The 8,696-nt window shown below is 41.2% G+C and overlaps 1 protein-coding gene across 1 annotated transcript in view; it reads right to left on the minus strand.

Annotated features, from left to right (window-relative positions):
• The window catches only part of LOC124554715 (uncharacterized protein C9orf85 homolog), a 39,554-nt gene extending 31,282 nt beyond the window's left edge, over nucleotides 1-8,272 (minus strand). The window contains exon 1 of the mRNA XM_047128361.1: nucleotides 8,177-8,272. The gene's annotated coding sequence lies outside the window, so the exon portion shown is untranslated. The remainder of the gene's footprint in view (nucleotides 1-8,176) is intronic.
• Between the last annotated feature and the right edge of the window lie 424 nt (nucleotides 8,273-8,696).

Genomic DNA, 8,696 nt, shown 5'->3' on the forward strand with positions numbered 1-8,696 from the left:
GGGAGAGAGCACTTGGACAAGCTGAACCACTTGACAATATATGCACAACTGTCTTTAAATCACTGACAATGTGATGCACTTTCCTTACTCATCTGTACTTGTTTAACATAATGCCACCATGTTTCTGATATTGGCTGCAGGAGGTCAAGTGCAATAACATCATGGTTGCATAGTATATATGCTTGGATTGATTATAGTATTAGCGTCATCTGCAAAAGAAACTAATTCTGACAGTTGTATATTAGACAGACAATTATTTACACATGAGCAACAATGGTGGACCAAGATAGAGCCTTTAGGAACCCCATGTGTGACTTGTCACCAGTCAGAAGAATCTCACCTGATTACATTGATTGAATCACTAAGTACAACTTTCTGCATTCTTTCGATTACATGTGACATTCCCTCCCAATGGTTGGCTATACCATCAATTTCATAAAACCTCAGTTTATCTAGGAGCATAATGTGATTCATACAGTTAAATACCTTAGACAGGTCACAGAAAATAACAACTGGCACTATTTTGTTACTTAATAATTGTAAACTTTGGAGTGTGTGTGTAAATGGTATTCTCGAAAAGGAACTCTTCTGAAATCCAAACTGTGATTGTTAGTGTTGCTCTGGTGGGATATTAATCAAGTATACATCACCACCACAAAAATTTTGTAAAATGTCAGCAGTGAAACAGGTCAGCAATTATTGGCATTTCTCCTATCACCTATCTTATAGAGTAGTTTAACAATGGCATATTTCACTATCAATTTTATTAAGTTGGTGGAGACATGATCAAAGCAGCTGATCTACTAAGAATACTGTAGCTTCAATGAGTATCACATTCAATATGGGAGGGCAGAAAAATTACAGTTGATTGGAAAAATGGAATAATAGCACCTCTTCAATAAAGGAAGCTGAAAGAAATGGAGCAATTATAGAGGAATCACCCCACTGTCTCATGCTTGGAAAATATTTGAGGAAATACTTGATAAGACTAAGGTAAATAACAGAACCACAACTACAGAAAGAGCAGTACAGATTCAGGGAACCCTGCGCAACTATATATTTCATATCTACACTTAGAATGCAGCTGGAAAAGCAATGGAAGAAAGGCAGACATAGATCTCACGAAAGTGTTTGATAGTGTTCCATGGAAGTCCATACAGGAATACTTAGCAAAGAAAAATGTACCTACAAGGCTAATTTAGAAAGTTAAAATGCTTTACAAAGGCTGCTGCAGTTGCATATTGGTACGAAATGATATTCTGATTGGCTCCAGACAGCTAAAGGAATCCAAAAGGACAGTGTCCTTTTTCCATTACTTTTCATCACTGTCTTGGAAGAAATTACGAAAGGAAAAAGGCAGAACAACAATGACACCAACACATTTGTATTTTCATTTGATGTAGTAATCCGGGGTAATACAGAGGAAGAAGCCCATGAGGGACTATCCACCTGAAACGACAATCTAAAAGTACAAAGACTAACAATATGTAAATCAAAAACAGTTATAATGTCAATATACTAGCAGAAAAACAAAGGAAAAATAAGGCTGGAATATACACAGCCAGAAACAGTACACACATACAAATCTTGGGTACATCATTTCAAACATTAACAGGACACAGCACGAGATCAATAATTGAACTCAAAAATCAGCTCAGTTCTACCACGACGTTCAGAATCAGCTCTGAAGCAGGAATATTCTACAATGGGTCACATGAGTGACCTGTAAGCAATAGTTCTCCTTTGTAGACTTACTGCATTTCTCCAGTATTTTACCAAAACCAATGTCTGCTACATGTTTTACCCATTATTGAGCCTATGTGATCATTCCATTTCATATGTCCCTACTAAGTGTTAAACCCAGGTATTTGTACAAGTTCACAGATTCCAACTGTGACTCACTGATTTATAGTCTGGGGATACTATCTCTCTTCATTTTGTGAAGTGTACAATTTTGCATTTGTGACTATTTAAAGCATGTTGCCAGTCTTTGCACCACTATGAAATCTTGTGAAGGTCAGACAATGTGTGTACACCATTCATACTGTACTTCATTGTAGATAAATTCATCGTCTATGAAATGTCTGAGGCTACTATTAATATTTTCCACAAAATCATTAATATACAACATGAACAGCAAGAGATCCAACACATTTCCATCTGGTACACCCAAAGTTACTTTTACACATGTTGATGACTCTTCATCCAAGATGACTGCTGCATCCTCCCTACCAAGAAATCCTCAATCAAGTCACAAATTTCGTCTGTTATATCATGTGATTGTACTTTTGATTATAAGTGTAGGTGTTGTGCTGCATCAAATGCTTTATGAAAATCATGAACTACTGTATCTACCTGACAGCTTTGATCCATGGCTTCCGAGATATCATGTGAGAAAAGTGTGATAAGTAGTACGCTGATACAACACTTTGCTGAATCTCTCAAGAAACTGGACTTTAAACCCTTTTCTACTCATTCTCCTCAACACTTTCAACAATATTTCAAAATTCTTACAACATGCTAACAACACAGAACGTGCAAGACCAGTAGAGATTTTCTGTCTTTTAATGTCATGTTCTCATGAGTATATTCCAACAGTTATTCAGCCAGCAAATGGGTGGACAATGCGACACCCCACACGCCCAGAATTGCTACAGAGTGGCTCCAGGAACACTCTTCCGTGTTTAAATTCTTCTGCTGGCCACCAAACTGCACAGACATGAACATTATTGGGTGTATCTGGGATGCCTTTTAACATGATGTTCAGAAGAGAACTCCACCCCCTTGTACTCCTATGGATTTATGGACAGCCCTGCAGGATTAATGGTGTCAATTCCCTCCAGCACTACTTCAGACATTAGTGGAGTCCATGCCACGCTGTGCTGTGGCACTTCTGCATGCATGCAGGGGCCCTATTAGTTTCCTTGGCTCTTCGGTGTATTTTAGCATGTTAGAATACACACCATCCCTTGTACCCATAATACACTCCTGGAAATGGAAAAAAGAACACATTGACACCGGTGTGTCAGACCCACCATACTTGCTCCGGACACTGCGAGAGGGCTGTACAAGCAATGATCACACGCACGGCACAGCGGACACACCAGGAACCGCGGTGTTGGCCGTCGAATGGCGCTAGCTGCGCAGCATTTGTGCACCGCCGCCGTCAGTGTCAGCCAGTTTGCAGTGGCATACGGAGCTCCATCGCAGTCTTTAACACTGGTAGCATGCCGCGACAGCGTGGACGTGAACCGTATGTGCAGTTGACGGACTTTGAGCGAGGGCGTATAGTGGGCATGCGGGAGGCCGGGTGGACGTACCGCCGAATTGCTCAACACGTGGGGCGTGAGGTCGCCACAGTACATCGATGTTGTCGCCAGTGGTCGGCAGAAGGTGCACGTGCCCGTCGACCTGGGACCGGACCGCAGCGACGCACGGATGCACGCCAAGACCATAGGATCCTACGCAGTGCCGTAGGGGACCGCACCGCCACTTCCCAGCAAATTAGGGACACTGTTGCTCCTGGGGTATCGGCGAGGACCATTTGCAACCGTCTCCATGAAGCTGGGCTACGGTCCCGCACACCGTTAGGCCGTCTTCCGCTCACGCCCCAACATCGTGCAGCCCGCCTCCAGTGGTGTCGCGACAGGCGTGAATGGAGGGACGAATGGAGACGTGTCGTCTTCAGCGATGAGAGTCGCTTCTGCCTTGGTGCCAATGATGGTCGTATGCGTGTTTGGCGCCGTGCAGGTGAGCGCCACAATCAGGACTGCATACGACCGAGGCACACAGGGCCAACACCCGGCATCATGGTGTGGGGAGCGATCTCCTACACTGGCCGTACACCACTGGTGATCGTCGAGGGGACACTGAATAGTGCATGGTACATCCAAACCGTCATCGAACCCATCGTTCTACCATTCCTAGACCGGCAAGGGAACTTGCTGTTCCAACAGGACAATGCACGTCCGCATGTATCCCGTGCCACCCAACGTGCTCTAGAAGGTGTAAGTCAACTACCCTGGCCAGCAAGATCTCCGGATCTGTCCCCCATTGAGCATGTTTGGGACTGGATGAAGCGTCGTCTCACGCGGTCTGCACGTCCAGCACGAACGCTGGTCCAACTGAGGCGCCAGGTGGAAATGGCATGGCAAGCCGTTCCACAGGACTACATCCAGCATCTCTACGATCGTCTCCATGGGAGAATAGCAGCCTGCATTGCTGCGAAAGGTGGATATACACTGTACTAGTGCCGACATTGTGCATGCTCTGTTGCCTGTGTCTATGTGCCTGTGGTTCTGTCAGTGTGATCATGTGATGTATCTGACCCCAGGAATGTGTCAATAAAGTTTCCCCTTCCTGGGACAATGAATTCACGGTGTTCTTATTTCAATTTCCAGGAGTGTATTATTATATGCATGATGATATCATGTTTACCCTATTCTTTCCAAGGTGTAAGGTTCCACTGTGACTTTTTATCTTAAATGATTGTACTCTTCTGTTTTTACTGTCTCTTACTTTTTGCACGAAAATGATGATAGCTCTAGGTTAGACTTTAAGTTGCACTATGACAGGTACACATTGCAGAAATAAGATACACTGCAAGCTGTCACTGTGCTGAGACCCTTATTGTTACAAATATTTGTGAACTTGTATGCTCCAACATTTAAAAAAAAAAGAGCAGCAGCTATCTTGTTGCCCACATAATACCTCCAGGCTTTAGCAGCCTGCTTGGGATAGGTTCTGTGAGCTTTACGGTATGTTGGTGTCTGCTGAGGGTGGGCACTGTAAGTTTTACTCTTTTGTTGTCTGGGGTGCAGGTTCTCTGGGGCCTCCCTACTCCCTGAAGTGGTGCGCTTGTGGGTCTGTCGAGTTTACGGCGGGTAAGTGCCACAACAACAATGTTGTAAACTATTGCAGGGTAAATACTGTAATTTTCCTATTAGGCATGTAATAATAAGAATATGTAAAGGCGATTGTCAGAATTAAATGTGTTTCAGTTGTTCGTAAAGTACAATTTTGTACCCTTTACTATTCTGAAAGACCACTCACTCAAGTAGTTAATTTAGTACCTTACACACCATTTAAAGTAGATTCACACAGTTTAGAAGATGTCCAGCATATGTAAACAGTTGTGCTATTATGTGCTGTGTTTGTGTGATGCAACAAGGAACTGTGAGCAATATATTTATGGACTTAGCCTACTGCGCAAGATGCTTTATGTTTTTAAATATTTTAGTGATGACAAACCTTTTATAATGTCCTATTTCCATCCACTTGACGTCTTGTGCATGAGGTCAGTGTAAAATGAACATGTTTAACAACAAACGATTTTAAGGTACGTAAATGTACAGGCCCACTCCCAGTTTTTATAAAACCAATCTAAAACTTTTACATCAAATGCTACATCTTAATTTTGAGACATATTCCATGATATGCACCTTCTTACAACCCAAAGATGACAGTATAGTGTGATGAAACCAGTTGTCTTAAATAAAAACATTACTTTATGTGATCTTGGCTGGTGAATGGTTTATGACAATTAAACAGATGGCCCTTCAGTTCTCTCAAAATGAGAAAATTCATTCAATCTCTTCCTCACCTGCAGAATTAGTTGGCAAATAAATTTGTACTACTGTGGTACCCGTGGGCATCACATCTCTCTTGGCTACGAGAATGTCTTCACTCTGCCGTTCATAGTAGCTCACCTGTATTTCTATTTTCTTATGGAGAATGCCTGTTTTGTTTCTACTGATGACGACATCCTCATGAGAAGTCCCTGCTTGGAGATCCGAAAGGGGGACAATATTTTACTCAAGAGGATGCCATCATTAATTAACCACACAGTAAAGCTGCATGCCCTCAGGAAAAATTACTGCTGTAGTTTCCCCTTGCTTTCAGTCATTCACAGTACCAGCACAGCAAGGACACTATGGTTCATCTTACAAGGCCACACCAGTCAATCATGCACTGTTGCACTTGCAACTGCTGAAAAGGGTGCTGACCCTCTTCAGGAAGAACCACGTGTTTGTCTAGCCCCTCCACAGATAGCCCTCCATTGTGGTTGCACCTTCGGTACAGCTACCTGTATCACTGAGGCACGCAAGCCACTGCACCAACGGCAAGGTCCATGGTGGTGGGGGGTGACACAAATGTAAAGTACAATTATGAAGACTCAGCTTGGGTCTTAAATGTCTCAGAACATATCATGAAGCGGAATGCTGCATATCCTAAAAGTTACATATTAATCAAGCAATGCACTGTACAGCACTAAAACATGAAACACAATGAGGGAGTGCAGGAAGAGGCTGGGAGCTTCTGAAATGTTGTCATGGCAGAGAACAGAAAAAATTAAATGGCTTGACAAACAAAGAGATGCTGAGAAGGATGGGGATGAATGGCAATTACTAGACATTTGTGAATGTCAAACAAGAAATTTGATTTATTGCATACTGTATACTGAGGTATTATTGAAACAGTTTTAGAAGGGCATGCAAGGGGAAAGAGAAAACTTGAATGGAAGAGGACTCAGATACTGATAAATATGCTCAATGGATAGTGTTACGAACACCCAAATAAGGAAGCTGCAAGCAACAAGGACTTGCTCACAGGACAGAAATCACTAATGAATGGAGCATTACACACTACTCTACAGGAAAAGCAAAAGTAAGTGAAGTTTATTTAAAAAAGAAAAAAATCAAGTACCTTAAAAAAACAGTGACATCTCATTCCTTATGGTAATAGGAGTAGGTGAAACAACGGAACAGGGAGGCTCATCAGTTCCACCAAATGCTTCAGAATTGACAAGAAGCAGTCAACAATAACAAAAAAAATCTTTTAAAGTTACATACAAATGGGGAGCAACAGAATAATTCTCTGAATTTTCCAGGCATGTTACTCATTACAGCATTATGATTAATGATAGCTGTGTAGCCACCTGCAATTAAACCTGAAATAACGCCCATTAAAATCCAATACGTGTAACTTGAAGCCATTACAAGAATTATAGTAATTCTTGTTATCTTGTTGACTTCGCCCAATAGCAACCAAAGTAGAGTAAAAGTTACGTAGTGGTCACCCCTCTCCATCTTCCGTGGTTTAGGTATGATATATGAATAATAAGCATCGAAATACTAGCGGGAGCATCAAAATACTCGCATAATACTTGTCCATAATAATATATATTAGTTTTCTCGCTCTACATTACAGCGGTAGTTCTTATGACGAAATGTGAGTTTAAACATGTCGCGAACGTAAACATTACGGCACAGATTAAACTGTTATCACGAACACATTCGTTGACTTCGGTCAACTCTCAACTTTATCATTACCTTTGTGCCTAAGCCAAGCGCTACGTTAGAGATCAGTCTGTCACCACACCTAAGATTTAAGGGCGAGCAGGGGGTGGGGGGAGTAGTTGACGGTAGTATGTCAGCACTACCTACGATATATGTCAGAAAATAATTTGGAAGCAAAATACAAAGTTTCTGCATTCTGTTCTATTTGTTTCCACTTGTACGACTCCATACGATACATTATTATGCCTCGGCACAAGGCCAACATCTGGTAAAAGATGTATGTTTGCAATAATGTTTGTACCAAATTTCCAAAGTTATCAGCAGCGCGAGATGCAACATTTCCTACACTGAAAACAATGCGAAAATTAAAACTATTCAAGTCTCACTGCAAGTCAACACTAATGAAAACACGCAAGACTACACGTATTTGATTTTCGTTATTAGTAATCTCTGCTTACTAGGAGTTCCTACGCAAATTAGCTAAACCGATACTCTTAAGCAGAATGCAGGAAATTACAGTACTCTCTCACCGAATAATGGCATCTCACTTGCACAACAAAGTAAAAGAAATAAAATCAATACCACCAACATGAAGCAATTACAACCATATACAAAATGTAAGTCACGTTTTCAGCCCATTAACGTTTTATTTCTTCGCCCCACCTGATATGATGCCCTAAATTTTCCAAAACTCCCCATTACTTAGTGCCTGGCGTCTGTCCATGAAACATCGGCAGATTTCTCTTTTTCTTTCCGTTTAGGTAGCTTACAAACAATAGCACGCTGTTTTACAACAGTGTGATGCATGCAGTTACTAGAAAATCGGACACCACAAGAATTTCTGTTCCGTTTAAGGAAACAAATAAAGAAATACTTACCACACCACAATAATTGAACTATACACACAACCCAGCCTAAACAATTTACACTGTCGTTGACATTTCATCTTTGGTATGTTGACAGGGAATCCAAAGAAACATCACTGAACAATCTGAAAAGAAAAATATACCTTTTCCCACATTACGTGACACCGTCTTTATTAAATGAATTTTTCATTTAGTATTATTATAACAGAGGGGACAAAGAAAAGAACTGTAAAGAAAACTGAAAGAAGTTTCGGACAGAATCAATTTACCAACAGATCAACTACGAGATACATCTCGCTCTCTATAGACACTTTATCTTAAATGTCACATGTAAATTCACAATGTTTAATAACCTTACTGTATTTTTCACACTAAAGTAAAAATGGAACGAAGAATCGGTTTTATTTGGTTATTACACTGCAGCCACGGCGGTTATCGATCTGCGAGACAAAGTGGACACGATATCTAAATACACTTGTTTGATCTTATGCTCTGCTTGTGTAAATAGTTCGTTGTAGGAGGTGCTTTTATA

Source organism: Schistocerca americana, chromosome X, assembly GCF_021461395.2.
Source record: "Schistocerca americana isolate TAMUIC-IGC-003095 chromosome X, iqSchAmer2.1, whole genome shotgun sequence".
Lineage (NCBI taxonomy): Eukaryota > Metazoa > Arthropoda > Insecta > Orthoptera > Acrididae > Schistocerca > Schistocerca americana.